This window comes from Cavia porcellus, unplaced genomic scaffold, assembly GCF_034190915.1.
Source record: "Cavia porcellus strain 051 isolate PalLab524CR breed Dunkin Hartley unplaced genomic scaffold, mCavPor4.1 scaffold_19, whole genome shotgun sequence".
NCBI lineage: Eukaryota > Metazoa > Chordata > Mammalia > Rodentia > Caviidae > Cavia > Cavia porcellus.
The window spans coordinates 65389850-65410634 of record NW_026947502.1 but is presented as its reverse complement, the minus strand read 5'-3'; the positions used below and the strand labels follow the sequence as shown (position 1 = coordinate 65410634).

General features: G+C 38.4%; 1 pseudogene; it reads right to left on the bottom strand.

Annotated features, from left to right (window-relative positions):
* Positions 1-1831: 1831 nt before the first annotated feature.
* LOC100713804 (TAF5-like RNA polymerase II p300/CBP-associated factor-associated factor 65 kDa subunit 5L) lies at positions 1832-4099 on the bottom strand (annotated as a pseudogene).
* Between the last annotated feature and the right edge of the window lie 16686 nt (positions 4100-20785).

Below are 20785 nucleotides of genomic sequence, written 5' to 3'. Positions count from 1 at the left end.
CCAGCCATGGAGGGACTCAGGCATCTCATTCACCCGCCCTCTTAGTAAGCACCTGCAGCTTGGGCCTGGAGGAGAACCATTACCTATGAGCCTACTGCCATGTGGGCTGAAAATCAAGCACCCTTCTCCTGCCTGTCCCCTCCCCACTTAGCCACTGGGGATAGATATCTCAGCATCTCTTGGGAGGATGACCATATGCAGTATAGCAAATATGGGGGATTCCCTTCTATCTTCTGTTTGAAGGTATAGGTTGTTTTCACTGTTATGTTTCTTTTGCTGTATTCAGTATTCTCAATTGGTTTTATAATGTTCTATTTTTGGTTTGATTTTATAATACACAATTGACTGGACAACTATTGTTAAGTTAAAGAGATATACCATAGTACTTATTGCTACTATCCCAGTATCCTACTGTGAAATCCTGTACCAATTTCACTGCATTGTCTAGATTGGCTTTGTGCTGTCTTGTGCTGTTGCATTTTTACTACTTTCAAAATTAAAAAAAATACATGTTAAGACTCATGCATGTGTAGAATCTATAAACAGTTTATGAAAAATGATCTTATGACAATTGATGAAATAAACAGATACTTTGAAGAAAAAAGAGACACTAAAATAGCCAGTGCTGATCCTGGAGTGTCATAATGTGAAACCCAGCAATAGTGTTATTCTTTGTTCAGAGTGATATTAGCCTGCTTTGGTTTATTCAATGTCCGCATAATTGAAGATGTGGGTAACTGCAAGTATGTTTAAGTGTAGAGGATTGATAACCATATTTCTAAGTTTTTGTTGGATAGTTGTACAGAACTGGTTGCAATCTCACTGTTTGACTCCCCACTTTATATGTTCCACGTTAGTATCTTGAATAACTATTTGTAAGAAGATAATCTGTAAACATCAACTAGTGATTTCTGTTTTTTTCCTTTGAAATTATGTATTACTTCTACCCATTTTCTGTTTTGTTTAGTCTTTCTTTAAATTCAATTTTAAAAAGAAGACACTATAGTTACCCGGTGCTGATCACAGAGTGTCATGATGTGAAATCCAGAAATACTATTATTCTTTGTTCAGAATGATTTTAACCTGCTTTAGTTTGTTTAATCTAAACATAAATGAAGATATGGATAACTACATGTATGTTTAAGTGTATAGGATTGACAACCATGTTACTAAGTTTTTGTTGGACAGTTGAACAGAACTTTTTGCAGTCTCTCTGTTTGAATTCCCACTTTATATGTTCCATTTTTGTACCTTGAACAACTATTTGTAAAACAACAATATCAACTAGTGATTTCTTACTGTTTATTTTTTTCTCTGAAAATATGTACTATTTCTACCTATTTTCTGTTTTGTTTAGTCTTTCTTTAAATAAAAATTTTAAAAAAGAAATAATGTTCCTGATTCTTCTGTGTGATTTCAGTCACCATAAACAGGTTGCAGGCCATGAATTACACCCTTAGGCTAATGCTTGTCTGTCTAGTATAGATGCCTATGAGATTGTCAGAGGAGCCATCCAAATTGGCCATGAAGATACAGACCACCAGGATGCTGTCTAGGCAAAAAACGAGACTGGTTATATATATAGCTTCTCAGCTCTTTAAAAAGGTTATTGGAGGCCAAATCGCACAGCTGCAACCTCTGGTCCTGTGAAGAGCCTCACCAAGTTCCCTGCTGGGTGATCCACAGCCAGACTTGCTAGCAACCCCTTGTCTAAGTAGAGTCAGTTAGTCTACACTGGCTAGTTGTCCCGTGTATATACTCAGTGAGCACCTCCAGTGCAAAGACTCAGCCTGGTGGTATAGTTGTAAGACCTGCTGACAAACTACAGGCCCTATTGGCTGATGCCCAGTTCCCACACAGTGTAACTGTGTCCTTGGTACAGAACCGTGTTGGTGAGACTACAGATTCAAGTACTAGATGGGGATGTCCTTAGAACAAGAGAGAAACCCTGAGCTGTCTTTGACGATCTGTGTGCTCTACATTGGTCCACAGTATCCTGACAGGATCTTTATGTCTGTGTCTGCTGGCCTCCTCTTTCTCCATTGTATCACAAACCAAGTGGATAGGCTCTAACTTCATCTTCTTGCACCACAGACTCCAGTGTTCTATGCAGGAATTGCCAAACCCAGCAGCATCTTTCTATTAGGCCAATTTCTGCAGGGTTTGGCAAGTGCTCCGTGCTGTAGAAGATATAGAAGCAGATGGTCGTGAAGGAGGGGACCCACCCTTGACGTGCTTGATAGTCTCCTGAAAAACCTCGGGGGTAACTTTGTTCTGTAGAATGGGAATGAGCACCTCTAGGGGCTGCAGGCTGCTGCTCTCACTGCAGGAGAGGCTGCCACTGCTGGAAAGCTGGGAGTCTCTTCCCTCAGTTGGCTCCACATCCAAGTAAATATATAAAGTGAGGAGCTTGCACAATGCAGTGTTGTCACTTTGGAGACAGTAGATTAGGTAATTGTAACTGTCTTCTTGGAGACATACTTGTTATCCAGGAATGTATGAAGCATGAAGTTGGACAGAATGTCCTGGATGGTCTGGGTGTCCTGTAACTGCTGGATGACATCCTTCTGACTTGCATTTCACAACAGTCCTGTAGAAGCAGAACTAGAGACTTTCCACTGTACCCTTCAAACTGCTCTGGACCAGATTGAAATGCATAGAGATTTTTAAAAAATATATGGCTTCTCAGCTCTTTAAAAAGGATATTGGAGACCAAATCACACAGCTGCAACCTGTGCAGAAGGTGGTAGAGGACAGGTGTAAGTTCATGACTGTACCTGGAGTCAGAATTGCTGAGAAAATTCTGCAAGCTGTCCAAGCTGCACTTCATTTTGGTAGCAAGAGACTGTAAACACTGCATTGGCTGCCATCTCTTCAACAGTCTAAAACAGCTGTAGGCCTTACTTCAGGGGCCTTTTGGAGTCCATGTCCTGTCAGTATTCGAGGTAGCAGGGTACTGCCATCTTTACCTGATAAAACACCAAGCAGGGCTTGGCTTTAGGTATTAATAGCTATGTACATTTTTTTAAAAATTCTGTAAAGAATGTTGTTGGCATCTACATATTGGTTTGGCAATATGACCATTTTAACAATATTAGTTCTGCTAATCCATAAACAAAGGATTTTTTTCTCATTTTCTAATATCTTCAATTTCTTTCTTCACTGTTCTTGAATTTTCTTTATAGAGTTCTTTCACCTTCTTCATTAGGTTGATTCTCAGATGTTTTTCTTTCTTGAGCTATTGTGAATGTATTTGTTTTCATGATTTTTTTCTTGATGGGTTCATTATTGATATGAAGGAAAGGCATTACGTTTTGTGTGCTCATTTTGTATTCTGCCACTTTGCTGAATCTTTTTTTAAAAATCAGATCTAAGAGTGTTTTGGTAGAGATTTTAGGCTTTTCTATGTAAAAAGATCAGTTTGATGGCAAGCAGGATTAATTTGATTTCTTCTTTTCCTCTTTTTTTTAATACTTTTTTTCCCCTTTTTTGTTTTTGTCGGTACCGGGGATCGAACTCACGACTGCCTGCTTACAAGGCAGGTGCTTATGCTGCTGAGCTAAATCCCCAGCCCCTCTTTTCCTCTTTGTATCTTTTTTTCTCCCCTAATTTCCCTGGCTAAAATATTGAATAGGAGTGGAGAGTTGAGATTATAGAGGAAATGCTTTTAGTTTTTTCCTATTCAGTATGATGTTGGGTATGGATTAGATATATATGGTTTCTATAATTTGAGTGATAATCTTTTTTAGATCTATGTTCTTCAGGGTTTTTTTTTTTAATCATGAATGGTGTTGAATTTTGTCACAGATTTTTCTTTGTGAGATAATCTGAGATAATCTTTTCATTTTAATCCTTCTTTCTATTCATGTGGTCATCTTAGTTACTGTTCTCATCACTGAAACAGTCTCTGACAGCAAGAACTTAAGGAGGGTGCGGTTTATTTTGGCTCATAGTTTGTGGAGGTTTTAACCCCATAGTTTTCTGGCTTCAAGGCAGGACAGATTGTAGGAGACCAGATAATGAGGACTGAGGCCTAACTGACCTTCTCTGTGAGCACAGAGGAGAAAACAGCAAGGTGTTCTCTTTTGGTATCATGCATGCATACTTGCACATTCCAAGTTCCAGGGAAGAGTCAAGACAGCTGGGGATATATTATAGGTAAGAGGAGGCAGATGAATCTTCTAGTACCCTAATTTCTTCTTCCCCTATCTAAGGAAATAAAAGTAAGGCACACCAAATGCTCAGGGCTCTTGTCCATTAGAGGTAAGAGCCCTTGGCCCTTTTTTTTTTTCCTCGTAGTAGGGATCAAACTCATGACCTCTTGCTTGCCAGGCAGATACTTAATCCTAGCCCTTCTTTTAAAATTATCTCTATGTCACTTAATCTCCACTGTCCCGCTCTGGTTAGGCATCCCTAGCAGACTGGTTTCCTATGAGGAATGAGGTACAGGCACAGCACAGGTGACTTCTTCACAGCATAAGGAGTGGAAAGCAGAGGAGAGTCAGGGAGAAGCAGAAAGGGAAAAATACCCTTCTAAGTCGCATCTCCAGTAACCCAATCTCTTCTGAAAAGACCCTGCATACTAACAACATGTCAGTTACAGTGCCCCCATAACCCAGTCACCTTCTAAACACATGAGGCTTTGGGGATCATAATAACAGTGGTGTATTCATTTATTGATGCACATATTCCAAGCCAGTGTGTCTATGGTGTATGATCTTTTCAAATGTATTTTTTTTTTGCTAGGAAAGATCTGACCTAGGGATTTCTCACTGAACTATATCTTAAACCCTATCTGAAATATATCCTGAACCCTTTTGAATTTTTTATTTTGACATAGTCTTGCTAAATTACCCAGACTGGGCTCAAACTTGTGATCTTTCTGCCTCAGCCTCTCAGAGTGTTGGGATTACAGATATGCACCACCATGCCTGGTATAAACAATCCTTTTAAGTAGAAGATTCATAAATGTTCACTAAACACATGGAAAAATGTACAATATTATTAATTATCAGGGAAATGAAAACCAAAACCACAGTGGGAAGTTACCACATACCTATCAGGACAGATGGAGTTCAGAATCAACAGGTCTAAGTGTTGGTGAGTGTGTGGAACACCTGGAGTTTTTTAATGCCTTTTTAAAAAAGCAGTCTCACTATATAGCTCAGGATGCCTCAAACTCACAGCAATCCTCCTGCCTCAGCCTCTCAAGTGCTGGAATTACATGCATGTGCCACCTCGTCTGGCTCTTTGATGCTTTTGATGCGAGTATAAAATGGTATAATCACTCTAACTAATCATGCATTTTCTCAGAAAACTAAACAAACATATACAGCACCTATTCTGATCTATAACCTCATTCCTGCCATATCCAAGATAAATGAACACATACACACAGAAGACTTGTTTCTAAGAGTTTATGGCAGCTCTATTTAAAATAGGCTAATTTGGGAACTATCACAAGTGCCCATCCATATAAGGCTGAGAAACTGGTATTTATTTTACTGAATTATAAAATGGAACAAATTCCTGTCAATAAGCAACAACATGAGTGACTCATAGAAACATCGTGGTGAGTGAAAGCAGCCTTACTTCAGTCAGGCCACAGTGTATGTCCCCATGTCTTAGCTGTGCCTGCTATAACAAAATACTATAGACGGTGTCATAGCCAATAGAAATTTTATTTCTCACAATTCTGGAGTCTATATGTCCAAGATTAAGGTGTTGCCAGGCTTTGTTTCTCTCTGGATCTCCTTCCTTGGCTTGCAGATGGCTGCCTTCTTGCCAGATCCTCACATCAACTTTTCTTTGTGTACTTCCATCTCTAAAATCTCTTTATGATTACAAGTTTCTTTTTTCTCCAAAGCACAGTACAAACATTTATTAATCCTAATTACACCCCACGAGGTAGGTCAGCATGTCCTTTAGCGTAGAAAACAAAGGTAGGCGAAAGTCAAGGAGACCTGTCCAAACCCACTTGAAGCCAAGGGCAGCTGGTTGTTGAGAGCCACTGAGCTAGTGATAGTTCATATGTGGAGCCAAAAGCACAAATACTTGAACAAGAGGGCCCCCAAGGGCACAAAGCACCTGAGAAATGCCCTGAGGGCAAGGAGGTAAAGTTGTTCGAGCCCTGAGAACACAGGGCAACACAGGGTGAAAGAAGTGAGCTAGTTAAGCAAGGGAGCCTGGTTTGATAAGTGTATAAATAAATGCATTGCAGTGGTTGAGCAGGTGGTGTCTTAGTTACTTTTTACTCATTGCTGAGACAAAATACCTGATGACCAAAGTTGGGAAAGGTAAGGTTTATTTCTTACAGATTTTGGAGGTTTCAGTCCATACTCAGTTGGCTCCAAGGCAGGGTGGCATAGCAGGGCTGCAGTTCATGGCAGCTGCAAACAGCAAGGCAAAAACCGGCAAAAGAGCAAGACAGGCCTTCTGCCTGCCATTGTATCACATCCTGGCTCTACCCCATGTGGGTGTAGCACTGACACCATCAATCCAAGCACTATACAATGAACCAATCACAGATGCATAATGTAAAGGCATGAGGCCTGGGGGCCACAGACATAAACCACGACAGGTGGGCTCCACTTGACCCCAGATTTGGGAAAATGCAAACTCGAAACCCATTCAGGTGGTGGCCAACCCAAATGCCTTTGGTTTCCAAATAGGAGAAAAGTTAGGATGAGATAGTAGAAAAGTCCAACCACTCAATATAACTTTCATTTATTTGGATTTTTTAAAAAATTTTATTTAAGGAGAAAAGAAAAAAAAACAGTGAAAGGGTACAAGTTATATAGATTTACAGAAAAAAAATGAACAGTAGGAAATCACTAGTTAATGGATTACATATTGCCATCTTAGAAATAATTGTTCAAGTCACAAAATTAAAGCTTGTAGAGTGGACATTCCAACGATGATACTGCAAACAGTTCTGTTCAATGATCCAATAAAACTCTGTGATATCATTTTCTATCTTATACACTTAAATATACATGCAGTTATATAGTTTAGAGCACTTTCTTTTCCTCTCTTTTGTACAATGACTATTACACATTTTGGGTTTCATTGCTCCCACGGTTCTTATTGCTTTTTTGGAAGAGAGTAAAACCAAATGTGACATAACAGACCAGAATCGGTCAAGTCAAAAGGGTGGACATAATAGATAATGTAAAAACATAATACAAGGTGATCAACAATGGTTACCATAATGCCTCCCGCTATCTCTAATAGAATTGCCTATATCATTAGTTATAATACAATTGAACAAAACAGTAAAGAACAAAACCGACAAAACCAAACCATTGGTGACATTGTAGGTGTTCAAAAGTAGATAAAAGTCAACGAGAATGGGCGTTATAATGAATCTCATTATCTTCACAGCTGATGCCTAAACTTTCAAACCTGATACTATCCAGCAAAACAGAATAGGGGAACATCAGTCAAAAACAAGATGGTGAGAGTAATACAGGGCTTCAAATCGAGATAATAGAAAGTCAAAGTGGGTTACTATAATATATCCTGCTATTTTTTCCCCTTTAATTAAATGGATAAAAATAAAAAAGTAAATAATGGAGTGGAGATTGAGATAAAAGAGGGCATAACAGCGAAACAGTGCAGATCAAAACATAACCATTTAAGCAGAATAGTGTTTCACCACCAGATAATTCCGACCCAAAAGTAGTTACCATATTGACTCTTTCCTTGAAGTCCTTGAGGACAACTTCGTATACTGTAGCATTAAGTATATCAAAACAATGTAAAACCATTTAAGAGAATGACAGCATTACAGAGTATTTAGAATCGACTAACAGAAAATGAACAATGGTTTCTGTATAATCTCCTTGTCTTTAAAAGGTTTTTGCTTATACTATCGTACATAATAAAATCCAATAAGATACAACCTATTTAGACCATTGGAGACAGAAGAACAAAAGCTAGATGAGACTTCAAAACAAGATGATACTAAATCAGTATTACCTATTAAGATGTCTTTTTCTCCAAAATAGCTGTTCCTATCATCCAATCTTCTCTGCCTCATTTCTGTTGAGCTCTTATTCTGTCAGTAGCTGTCAGTTTGTCTTCTTCATTTTTTCCTCTGCTCCATTCGTTGTGGCCTCCACTATTTCTGGATTCTTTGTATTTTTCTTTTTTTAGAATATCCTGCAATACTTTCTGTAGGGTTGAATTGGTGGTTGCAAATTCCCCCAGTTCCTCTTTATCCTGGAAGCACCTTGTTTTTCCATCTATTTCCAGGGACAGTTGTGCAGGATATCTCAATCTTGGCTGGAGATTATTATCTTTCAAAGCTTGAATTATTTCCCCCCATGCCCTTCGTGATTTGATGGTTTGTGCAGAGAAATCTGCTGTAATTCTAATGGGTGTTCCCTTGTAAGTGGTCTGTTTCTTGTCTCTGACAGCTTTTAATATTCTGTTCTTGTATTGAATTTCTGGAATTTTTATTATTATATGCCTGGGTGTTGCTCTGTTTGGGTTGTAGGTAGCTGGGGTCCTGTATGCCTCATACATCTGAGTATCTTTACCTTTTGCTAAATTAGGAAAATTCTCCTGGATTATTTCTGTGAGTAGCTTTTGTAGTTCACTTGTTTGTGTCCCTACTTCTTCTTTTATGTTCTTAATCCTTAAGTTATGACTCCTCTTATCATCTTCTTGTCTTTGTATTATTGCTGTTTGTTTCTTTGTTATTTTTAAGAAGTTTTTCATTTAATTCTCCCATATTACAAGTCTGCCCTCCAGTTCAGATAGTCTGTCCTTAGTGTTTCTTTCAAGCTGTTATGCCAGTCTTGGATAGACTTCTTAGTTTCTTGGTAGTCCCTTTGAACCTGCTTCACGTACTCTATGCTTTCTCTGTTTTCTCCATCAAACAATTCTCCCCTCTTTTTCTGTTCTTCCATTCCACCATCTGTTTTTTCCTGGGTGGTGCTTAGCATTTCTCTAACTATTCTGCATACTTCTAGCTTCAGGTCATTGATAACTTCATTCCTGAATTGGTCTATGAGGCTCTCTAGATGGCGCTTTATGTCTATTGGTGCGGTGTCCACTATTGCCTGTTTCTCAGAATTGGGGGCCGAGGAGTCTTTCTTGTTGCTGCCTTTTCCCATATTCTCTGTTCCTTATATATGCAAGCTTATATAGGAGGCCCAGCTTCCCTCCCTGTCAGCCACAGCCTGATCGAATTTGCTGGCTAAGTGTTCCCGCCCACCACAGCGCACCAGGGAGTTATGGAATAGGCAGCCTACGCTGGAGTCGCCCCTCCGGGCCACCGTCAGGCTCTGGGATCTGGGTTGGGCCAGCCTACCGAGTTCACCAGCAGCCTCACACAGGCCAGGCACTTTTCACCAATCCCGTCCAAGAGGGGAATGTGTGGCTGGAGTGGCCACCGTGCCCTGCTCCCGCAGGACTGCCCGAGCCCAGAAAGTCCTCCGCTGGAGTCAAACTGTGGTAGTGTCAGTTTCTCTCACTCACCTCACCACAAGTCAGTGTACGCCTCCCTGCCCATCCTGTTTTCGACTCCATTCGCAGACTCCCGTTCTCAGAGCTTCTGCGCGTCTCTCTCCTTGCCGAGCTGCTGTAGAGGCAGTCGCCGCGCGGCGGGAAACCCAAATTGCGGCTTCCAATGGTGCGGGGTCCAGCCTCCACACCGAGGCTTTTCTGTTCCTGTTTTAGCACCAGGACTGCATTCCAAGTTCGTTTCTCTCAGCCCAGTTCGTTCCTGAATCAGCAGAGCATATCTCTACCAGCTTATGTCTCCTTAGTCCGCACCATTCCTGACTTCTGAACCAAGCCTTTCAGAGAGCCTCCGTAGTATCTGCTATCTGTCTGCCATGTTCTCCCGGAAGTCCCATTTATTTGGATTTTTGAGCATAGTTCAGGCTGGCCTTGAGTTCTCTCTATAGCTCATACATGGCCTTGAATCCGTGGCAATCTTCCTGCTTGTGCCTATTGAGAGCTGGTATTCTAGGTATGTGCCACCATGTCTATCCATGCAATCTAGATTTATGACAATAATGTTCATTCACAGTAGAAGGTAAATAATATTGGCAGTAGAACTACTGCAAGTTTGTCATTAATATCCTACTTTCATATCTGATTTTTTTCTTTTGGTGTTTTTTGAGATGAGGTCTCACTATACAGCTCACACTGCTCTTGAAATCACTATGTAAGGGGCCAGGGATTTAGCTCAGCAGCATAAGCACCTACCTGCCAAGCACAAGGTCATGAGTTTGATCCCAGATACAAAAGAAAAAGAAAAATCATTATGTAGCCCAACCTAGCCTTGAATTTGTGGTAATCCTCCTGCCTTAGCCTCCTTGAGTGCTGTAATTATAGGTGTGTGCTACTATGCCCAGCTCAGGGTGCTATTTTAAAGGAAATAAGAAGAAAAATAATAACTTCACAATAAAGCATTAATATCAGGGTAGATTTATTATATCTAATTCAAATTTTAGAGTGATACATGACCTCAGAATTGAAAACTATTATTATGATTATGGGCTATTTTACAATAATTGGCTCAGTCTACAAGTTTGAGGTAGGTATACTAACACATTCCCTTTTCCTCAGAAACCATACTTACAAAGATTACATGAAGTCTGGCTCAAAACTTCTTCTTCTTCTTCTTCTTCTTCTTTTTTTTTTTTTTTTTTTTTGATTTTTTTGAGACAGACTCTTTTTTTCCCCTTCATTAAAAAAATTTTAAAAATGAATTAATTTTTTAAAAAAAAGGAAAAAAGGGGGAGATTGAGATAAAAGAGGACAAAGCAACAGAACAACAGAGGTCAGAACCGAACAATTTAAGCATCATTGTGTTTCACCACCAGATAACCTGACATAATAGTAGTAACCATAGTGTCTCTTTCCTGGAACTATTTGAGTATAAATTCATATACTATAGCATCAAAAATATCAAGACAGTGTGAAGCTATTCAAGAGAATGAAAGTATTACAGAATATTTAGAACCAGCTAACAGAAAATGAACAATGGTTTCTATATTATCTCTTTGCCTATAAAAAATTTTGTTTATACTATTGCATATAGTAAAATATAATAAGATACAACATGTTAAAACCAGTGGAAACAGACAAATAACAGCTTGATGGGACGTCAAAACAAGATGATATTAAATCAGCACTAGCTATTATGATGTCTTGTTTTCTTCAAAATAGTTATTCGTACTATCACAGACAATAAAATCGAACAACCCAGATTAAAACCATTCCAATTAATGAGTGAAAACATTATATGGCTTCAAGCCAATATGATTGGGAATCATGATTACCACATACTTTTATGTATTCTTATCATTTTTTACACTAGGGAAACTATTCAGTATTTATACATGTGAGTTTGATTTATTTCACTTATGAATATGGTCTCAAGCTGCGTCCATTTATTTATAAATATCTCAAAGTGATCATTATTTATAGCTGAGTATTACTCCATTGTATAAAAATACCACAACTTTTTTTACTCATTCTTCAGTTGATGGACACTTAGATTGTTTCCAAGATCTGACAATTACAAATTGTGCTGCTATAAACATGGGTGCACATATATCACTGTGGTATGATGCTTTCAGTTCTTCTGGGAATATGCCTAGAAGTGGAAATAGCTGGGTCAAATGGGGCTTCCAATCCCAGCTTTCTGAGAAATCTCCAGACTGACCTCCACAATGGTTGCACCAATCTACACTCCCACCAACAGTGCAGGAGAGTTCCTTTTTCCTCATAGCCTCGACAGCATTTGTTTTTGGTGGTTTTCTTGATCTTGGCCATTCTTTCAGGAGTGAGATGGAATCTCAGTGTGGTTTTAATTTGCATTCTCTAATGACTAATGATGATGAACATTTTTTCATGTATTTATTTGCCATTTGTATTTCTTCCTCTGAGAAGTGTGTATTCATCTCAGAAGCCCATTTTTGGATTGGGTCTTTGAATTTTGGGGGTCTGAGTTTTTAAAATTCTTTATATGTTTTAGACAGAAGTACTTTGTCTGAGGGTCAGTTCACTAAGATTTTTTAACCAGTTTGTGTGTTTTCTTTTCACTATGCTGGAGATTTTTTTGTAACATGCAGAGACTTGTTTTTAGAATTTTTTAAATTTTATTTAAAAGGAAAAAGAGAAAAAAAGCAAACAAAACAAAACAGTGTAAGGGTACAAGTAATTCAGAACTACAAAAAAAAAAACAGTAAGCTATCACCAGTTAATAGATTACTTGCTATCATCTTAGAAACGGTGTTTCAGGTCACAGGATCAAAGCACACAAGTGACCATTCAAACAGTGAGACTGCAAATAGTTGTGTTCAGTAATCCAATCAAAAATATTAATATGGTCTTCTATGTAACACACTTAAACACCCTTACTGTTGTATCCTTCAGAGCACTTTTCTTTCCCTCTCTTTATTACAACAAATTTTACACATTTTGGGCTTTATTGTTCCCTTAGATCTTATTACTTTTTTGTAAGAGAATAAAATCAAGCATGATAAAACAAAGCTGTCAGTCAAAACCAAGAATAGACATCGCACATGATGTAAAAACAGAGTACAAGGTTATCAACAATGGTTACCATAATGCCTCTTGCATCCATAAGAAGAATTGTCTATCTCTTTAGATATTATAAAGTTAAACAAAACAGTAGAGAACAGGACCAATAAAACCTAAACTTTGTAAATCTTACAGAACCTCAAAAGAGGATAATAGTCAAACCAGAATGGGCATCATAGTGAATCTTATTGCCTTCAAAGTAGTTGCCTGTACTCTGATACTTGATACTTTCATAGAGGGCAGAGTAGAGTCTAATCACTCAAAACAAGATAACGGGGGTATTACAGGACTTCAAGTTGATAGGAAATCAAAAAAGTTACTATAATATATCCTGCTAGATTTTTTATTTTTTCCCCTTAGTTTAAAAAAAATTTAAAAAATTAAATAATTTTTTAATGAATAAGGGAGAGGTTGAGATAAAAGAGGGCATAACAACATAACAATACAGGTTAAAGCATGACACTTTCAGCAGCCTAGTGCTTCACCACCAAATAACCCAACTTAATAGTAGTTACCATAGTGTCTTTTTCCTTGAAATATTTGAATATAACTTTGTATGCTATAGCATCAAACATATCAAGACTGTGTAACACCATTCAAGTGGATGAAAGCATTGTAGAGTACTTAGAACCAGCTAACAGAAAAAAATGATCAATGGTTTCTATATTGTCTCTTTGCCTATAACAATTTTTGTTTATACTACCACATACAACAAAATCCAGCAAGCTACAACACGATAAAATCAATGGAGACAGAAGAGCCATAGTTTGGTGTGGCTTCAAGACAAGATGGTATTAAATCAGCACTAGCTATTATGATGTCTTGTTTTCTTCAAAATAGCTGTTCATTGCATCACAGACCATAATATCAAATAGCCCAAAATAAAGCCACTCCAATTAATGAGTGAAAACTTTATAAGGCTTCAAGGCCACATAATGGGGAATCATGGTTACCACATACTTTTATATATTTGAATCATTTCCTACACTAGGGAAACTATTCAGTGTTCACAGATGTGAGTTTGATTTAGTTCACTTATGAGTATGGTTTCAAGCTGCACCCATTTATTGATAAATACCTCAATGTGCTCCTTCTTTATAGCTGAGTAGTACTCCATTGTATAGAAATACCACAGCTTTTTTATCCATTCCTCACTTGATGGACATTTGGGTTGTTTCCAAGATCTGGCAATTACAAATTGTGCTGCTATAAACATAGGTACGCATATATCACTGTGGTATGATGCTTTCAGTTCTTCTGGGAAGATGCCTAGAAGTGGAATAGCTGGAACAAATGGGACTTCCAATCCCAGCTTTTTGAGAAATCTCCAGACTGACCTCCACAAAGGGTGTACCAGTCTACACTCCCACCAACAGTGTAGGAGAGTTCCTTTTTCCCCACAGCCTCGCCAGCACTTGTTGTTGTGGTTTTCTTGATCCTACATATTCTTTCAGGAGTGAGACGGTATCTCAGTGTGGTTTTAATTTGCATTTCCCTAATAACCAATGAGGATGAACATTTTTTCATGTATTTATTTGCCATTTGTATTTCTTCATCTGAGAAGTGTGTATTCATCTCAGAAGCCCATTTTTGGATTGGGTCTTTGAATTTTGGGGGTCTGAGTTTTTAAAATTCTTTATATGTTTTAGACAGAAGTACTTTGTCTGAGGGTCAGTTCACTAAGATTTTTTAACCAGTTTGTGTGTTTTCTTTTCACTATGCTGGAGACTTTTTTTTTTTTGTCTTTTTCCTTTTTTTCGGTATCAGGGATCGAACTCATGACCACCTGCTTGCAAGGCAGGCGCTTATGCCACTGAGCTAAATCCCCAGCCCCACTGGAGACTTTTTTTAACGTGCAGAAACTTTTTAATAAGAGGTGATTCCAGTTATTGACTCTCGGAAGTATTTCCCATGCAGTTTGAATCTTGTTCATGAATTCTCTACCTACTCCTATGTCTTCAAGGTTTTTACCCAATTTGTCTTCCAATAGATTTAGTGTTTCTGTTTTAATATTTAGATCTTTGATCCATTTAGATTTTATTTTAGTACATGGTGATAGGCACAAGTCTAGTTTTAGTTTTCGGCATATGGCGAGTCAGTTTTTCCAACACCATTTATTAAAGAGACTGTCGTTCTTCCAGTGATCATTTTGTCCCCTTTATCAAAGATAAGGTGGTTGAGTGTGTTTGTAGTTGTGGTTGTATCTTCTAATCTATTCCACTAATCTCTGGCTCTGTTTTGGTTCCAGTACCATGTTGATTTTACTACAGTTGCTTTGTAGTATAACTTGAAGTCAGGGATTGTGATGCCTCCTGCCTTGCCTTTGCTGCTTAGAACTGTCCTTGCTATTCTAGGTCTCCTCTCACTCCAGATGAATTTTAGGAGTGATTTCTCGAGATCTATAAGTTATGTTGATGGTATTTTTATCGGGATTGTATTGAATCTGTATAACAGTTTTGGGAGAATGGCCATTGTCACAATATTTATTCTTCCTATCCATGAGCAAGGGATGTCTTTCCATTTTCTGAGATCATCTTCAATTTCCTTTTTCAGTGTATTATAATTTTCCCTGTATAGGTCTTTCACTTTTGGGAGAGTAATTTCTAAATATTTCATTTTTTTTGGTTGCTAGTGTGAAGGGTATGGCTTCCCTTGTTTCTCTCTCTGTGATTTTGTTGTTAGTGTATAGGAATGCTATTGATTTTTGAGTATTGATTTTGTATTCAACCACATCGCTGAATTTATTTATTATATCTAGGAGTCTTTCAATGGAGTTTTGGGGGTCTTCTATGTAGAGTATCATGTCTTCTGCAAATAATGATAATTTAACTTCTTCTTTTCCTATTTTTATACCTTTTATTTCTCTCTCTTGTCTAATTATTCGGCTAATATTTCCAGTACTGTATTAAATAGGAGCGGTGATAAGGGATATCCTTGTCTTGTGTCTGATTTTAAAGTAAAGGCCTTCAATTTTTGGCCACTTAGTATGATACTGGCTGTTGGTTTGTCATAGATGGCCTTTATTATATTGAGGTAAAGACCATCTATTCCAATTTTCTGCAAGGTTCTTATCATGAATGTGTGTTGGACCTTATCAAAAACTTTTTCTGCATCTATGGAAATGATCATGTTATTCTTACTTTTGGCTCTATTGATATGGTGGATTACATTTATTTATTTCCGTATGTTGAACCATCCCTGCATGCCTGGGATGAATTCTTGGTCATGGTGTATGATCTTCTTGATGACTTGCTGCATCATATTTGCCAATATTTTATTGAGGATTTTTGCATCTGTGTTCATTAGGGAGATTGGTCTATAGTTCTCTTTTTCAGTTGGGTCCTTCTCAGGTTTTGGTACTAGAGTAATATTTGCTTCTAGGAATGATTTAGGAAAGATTGTTTCCCTTTCAATTTCATTGAAGAGTTTGAGGAGTGTTGGCATTAGGTCTTTGTATTTCTTGTAGAATTCTGCAGTGAATCTCTCTGGGCCTGGGCTCTTCTTTGTAGGTAAGGACTTAATTATGTTTTCAATTTCATTAATAGAGATTGGGTTATTCAGCAGTTTTACATCTTCTTGACCTAGCTTTGGTACTTCATATACTTCTAGGAATCTGTCTATTTCTTCTGTGTTATCAAACCTTTGAGAATAGAGGTTTTCGAAATAGGTGTTGATGATCTTCTGTAGAGTCTGTAGTGATTTCACCTTTTTCATTCCTTATTGCATGAATTTGAGCTTTTTCTTCCATTTTTAAAATAAGGTTGGCTAGGGGCTTATTGATTTTATTTATTCTTTCAAAAAACCAACTCTTTGATTCATTGATTTTTTGGATTGTTTTCTTAGTCTCTATTGCATTGATTTCTGCTCTGATTTTTATAATTTCCTCTCTTCTTTTGGCTTTGGGCTTGATTTGCTCTTCTTTTTCTAGATGTTTGAGGTATAACATCAGGTTATTTATTTGTATTCTTTCTGTTTTCCTGATGTGGGAACTCAGTGCAATAAATTTTCCTCTGAGGACAGCTTTCATTGCATCCCACAAATTCCAGTAATTTGTATTTTCATTTGTTTGTAGGTATTGTTTAATTTCTTCTTTAATTTCCTCTGTGACCCACTGATTACTCAAGAGTGTGTTATTCAGTTTCCATGTGTTTGTGGGATTTTTGCAGTATATTTTATCATTAATTTCTAATTTCATAGCGCTATGATCCTATAACATGCAAGGGATAATTTCAACTCTTTTGCATTTATTTAAATATGTTCTGTCAGTTAATATATGGTCTATTTTAGAGAATGACCCATGTACTGCTGAGAAGAATGTGTATTCTGTTGTTGTTGTATATGTCTATCAAATCCATTTGTTCACAAGTGCAATTCAGTTCTTTTATTTCTTTGCTGATTTTCTGTCTGGTTGATCTGTCCATTGGTTTCAGTGGTGTGTTAAGATCTCCTGTTATAATTGTATTACTGCTAATTTGGTTTTTCTTTTCTGTTAGTACTTGTTTCATATAACTGGGTGCTCTGGAATTTGGTGCATATATATTTAAGATAGTTGTTTCTTCCTCTTGAAGCTTTCCCCTAACCAGTATGTAGTGACCTTCTTTATCTCTTCTGATCATTATTGAAGTTCACATTATCTGCAAACAGAGTAGCTACCCCCACTTTTTTTTTGTGTGTGTGTGTGTTCCTGTTGCATGAAGTATTGTTTTCCATGCTTTGACTTTCAGTCTGTGAGTATCCTTTTGGGTTAGATGGCTTTCTTGTAGACAGCATATGGTTGGATTTTGTTTCCTGACCCATTATGCCAGTCTGTTTCTTTTAATTGGTGCATTGAGACCATTTACATTAATGGTTATAACTGTTATATATTGGTTTATTGTTGACATGTTATCTTTCTGCTGTTGCATCTTTATCTTTCTGCTCTGTTTAACTGTCTGCTTTGTTTAGTGGTTTTTTCCTAAGTGTATCTAAACTATCTTTCAGTATTCTTTGCAGTGTTGGCTTGGTGATCATGAAGTTTTTCGGCTGTTCTTTGTCATGGAAGTATCTTATTTCTCCATCGATTTTGAAGGACAGTTTTTCAGGGTACATCAGTCTAGAACCCAAATCATTTTCCTTTAGGATCTGAAATACTTCACTCCATGCTCTTTTGACTTTATTGTTTGTGCTGAGAAGTCTGCTGTGATTCTGATAGGTTTTCCTTTATAGGTGATCTGTCTTTTCTGACAGCTTTTTAATATTCTATTCTTTTGTTTGATTTCTGGGATGGTGATTATTATATGTCTGGGTGTAGTTTTATTTTGGTTATGGCTACTTGGAGTTCTATATGAATCATTGATCTTTTTATTTTATTTTATTTTTTGTCTTTTTCATTTTTATTGGTACCAGGGATAGAACTCACGACTGCCTGCTTGCAAGGCAGGCGCTTATGCCGCTGAGCTAAACTCCCAGCCCCAATTCATTGATCTTGATATAAGTTTCCAATCTCATGTTTGGCAACTTTTCAGGTATTACTTCTCTAAATATCCTCTTGACATCCTTTATGTTGTCCCCTTCTTTTTCATTTATCCCCTATCAACCTTATGTTGTTTTTCTTTGCGTCATCTTGCAGGTGTTGAATTGTTATTTCCTGATTTCTTGTTATTTTTAAAAGATCTTTCCTTTCCTGTTCACTGACTGCAGTCTTGTCTTTGAGGTCTGAAATTCTATCTTCACATTCATTGAGGTAGTTTTTACAACTTTCAATGGAATTTTTGATTTCCTGTGTTTCTCTTTGCATCTGCTTTGTATATTCTGTTTGTTTCTTATATTATTCATCCAAGGATTCTATCTTTTTGTTTAGTTCCTCCAATTTTTTAACTGCGTCTTCTTTAGATATGTTCAGCATCTCCTTCATTTCTTTTATCATTTCTTCTTTTACCTGAGAGATTATTTCTAGTTTGAATTCCTTTAAGGCTTCTTTATTTCAGTTACTATTATTTCAGGCATATGGCATGTATTTTCTTCTATGTACATGGCTCCTAGGCTTTCTTGGGATGGGCTGGATGTTTGAGATTGCATTTTGGTCTTTTGTTCTGTCATTTTCCTATATTTTTGTGCTTCAAGTGTTGTTCCAAAGCTTCCCCTGGGCGTGTTGGAAATTGTATCTTATGTCCTGGACTCCTGGGACTCCTCTGGTAGTGAAGCTCCCTCCTTGGGCAGCGAAGCTTCCCTGAGGGAAAGAAGGCCACCTGGTGTGGTCCAGGCAATCCCAAATCCCGCTAAGCCCAATCTAGTGTGGCTGCAAGCCCAGCGGGCCCCAACCCCCTAAAGCAAGGATCTCATACTCTCCCGGGGATTGGATGTTGTGTAACCAGCCAGCTCCTTGGATGGCAAAGCTCCCCAGGCTGATAGAGGGTCCCCCAATGGCCTAGTAGGCCTCAAACCTTCTCAGCAGGGCTGCTCCCTCCTCCAGGCAGTGGCAGTAGTGCTGGTGCTCTCCAGGCCAAAAGAAGGTCACAGGCAAGGTCAGAGCAGTTTCCCCACGATTGGCCCAGTTCCCTCCTTCAGTTGGGGCAACTGCCATGTGCCCTCCCGGGTGAGAGAGGGCAGTTGGCAAGACTGGAATGGGGTCCCCCAGCTCGGCCCAACTCCCTCTTCCCGGCGGGCAGCTGCAGTGTGGCCTTGAGACAGGCTCTTGCCATACAGTTCAGGCTGGCCTTGAGCTCACTTTGTAGCCCAGGTTGGTCTCGAACTTGCAGTGATCCCCTTGCCTGAGCCTCCCAAGTGCTGGGATTACAGGAGTGCGCCACCACACTTAGCCTGGCTCAAAACTTTTATGTTCAGGGCCAGGGATTTAGCTCAACAGCATAAGCACCTGCCTGGCAAACGCAAGGTCATGAGTTCAATTCCCAGTACAAAAACAAAACAAAAAACCAAAAAAAGTCTAAGTTCATTAATTAAAAGTAAATGATTCAGATGCTTTAAGAGGAGAAACGAAGGAATATCATGAACTGATCAGGCCTGCAATCTCCCAAACAAGTAGATAGAAAAAGCTTTAAAAAGACAAATAGTATGATTTTGGGCTCCAGAAGGATCAAAACCCTTTAGTAAAATTCAAGATTCTCTAGTGCTTAAGACAAAGAACTTCTCTGGGTAGCCCATATTTTCTTGCTTTTCAAACAAAGAAAGGGAATAATGAGATAAGGGCAAGAAACTCAGCAGGACCTTGAGAGTCAGTGTAAAGACTTTCCCAAGTAGAAGATTTTGCCAGTTAGGAGACCTGTCTTCTCTCCAGGTTGACGGTTACAGCAGCAGTGAAATGACTGTCGCTACAGTCTCTAGCTAGTTAACTGTGGTCAGAGCCCGATGTCCTCAGCTGTGGCCTTGTCTTGTCCTTTGAGGCATCACAGCCTCACAGGTGACTAGAGGCCTCACCTGGGACCAGTGATTCATAGTGTAAGGGGACAGTTATAGAATAGTAAACCTATAGACTTTTTACAGCAAAGTTAAAAATCAATTAGTAGCCTGTGACTATGCTTCTGCTGCTTGTAGTTAGCTTGCTAAAGTCAGCAAGCTAATATATATAATTATATATTATAAGCTAATATATCAGCCTTGCCTGTCTGAATGCTTTGAAACTATGCACCACCAATTCCTTTAGAAAGCTACTTTCCCTTACTAGCTCCTTAGTACTGAAAAACTGGGGAGACTGAGGAAGAATGTCCTCTACAGTAAAAACAGGCAGGTATGTAAGGACACAGTTACAGTATAGCAAACCTATAGATATTTCATAGCAAACTTAAAAATCATTCAGTGGCCTGTAAGTATGCTTCTGCTGCTTGTCACATAGTTAGTTTGCTAAAGTCAGTCAGCCTTAACTATCTGTACCCAGCTGTTTCTCCCTGATAATGTGCTAGGCCAACTAGACTGTGTCTAGTTGCAAGGCTGTGTTTTTCCTTACTTAGAAAAATACACATTGTTGGGGGCTGGGGATTTAGCTCAGTGGCGTAAGCGCCTGCCTTGCAAGCAGGTAGTCGTGAGTTCGATCCCCGGTACCGATAAAAAGGAAAAAAGACAAAAAAAAAAAATACACATTGTTTTCAGCTTGTTTCAAGGACTTCATGTTTGGGATATACTAGCCAAATCAAGGTCACATTTTACTCTACTTGCTCCACTCAAACCCCCTTCCCTTCCTTCCCAGAAATCTATTTAGAACTAGCTTGCTTGGTAAGGCATGACT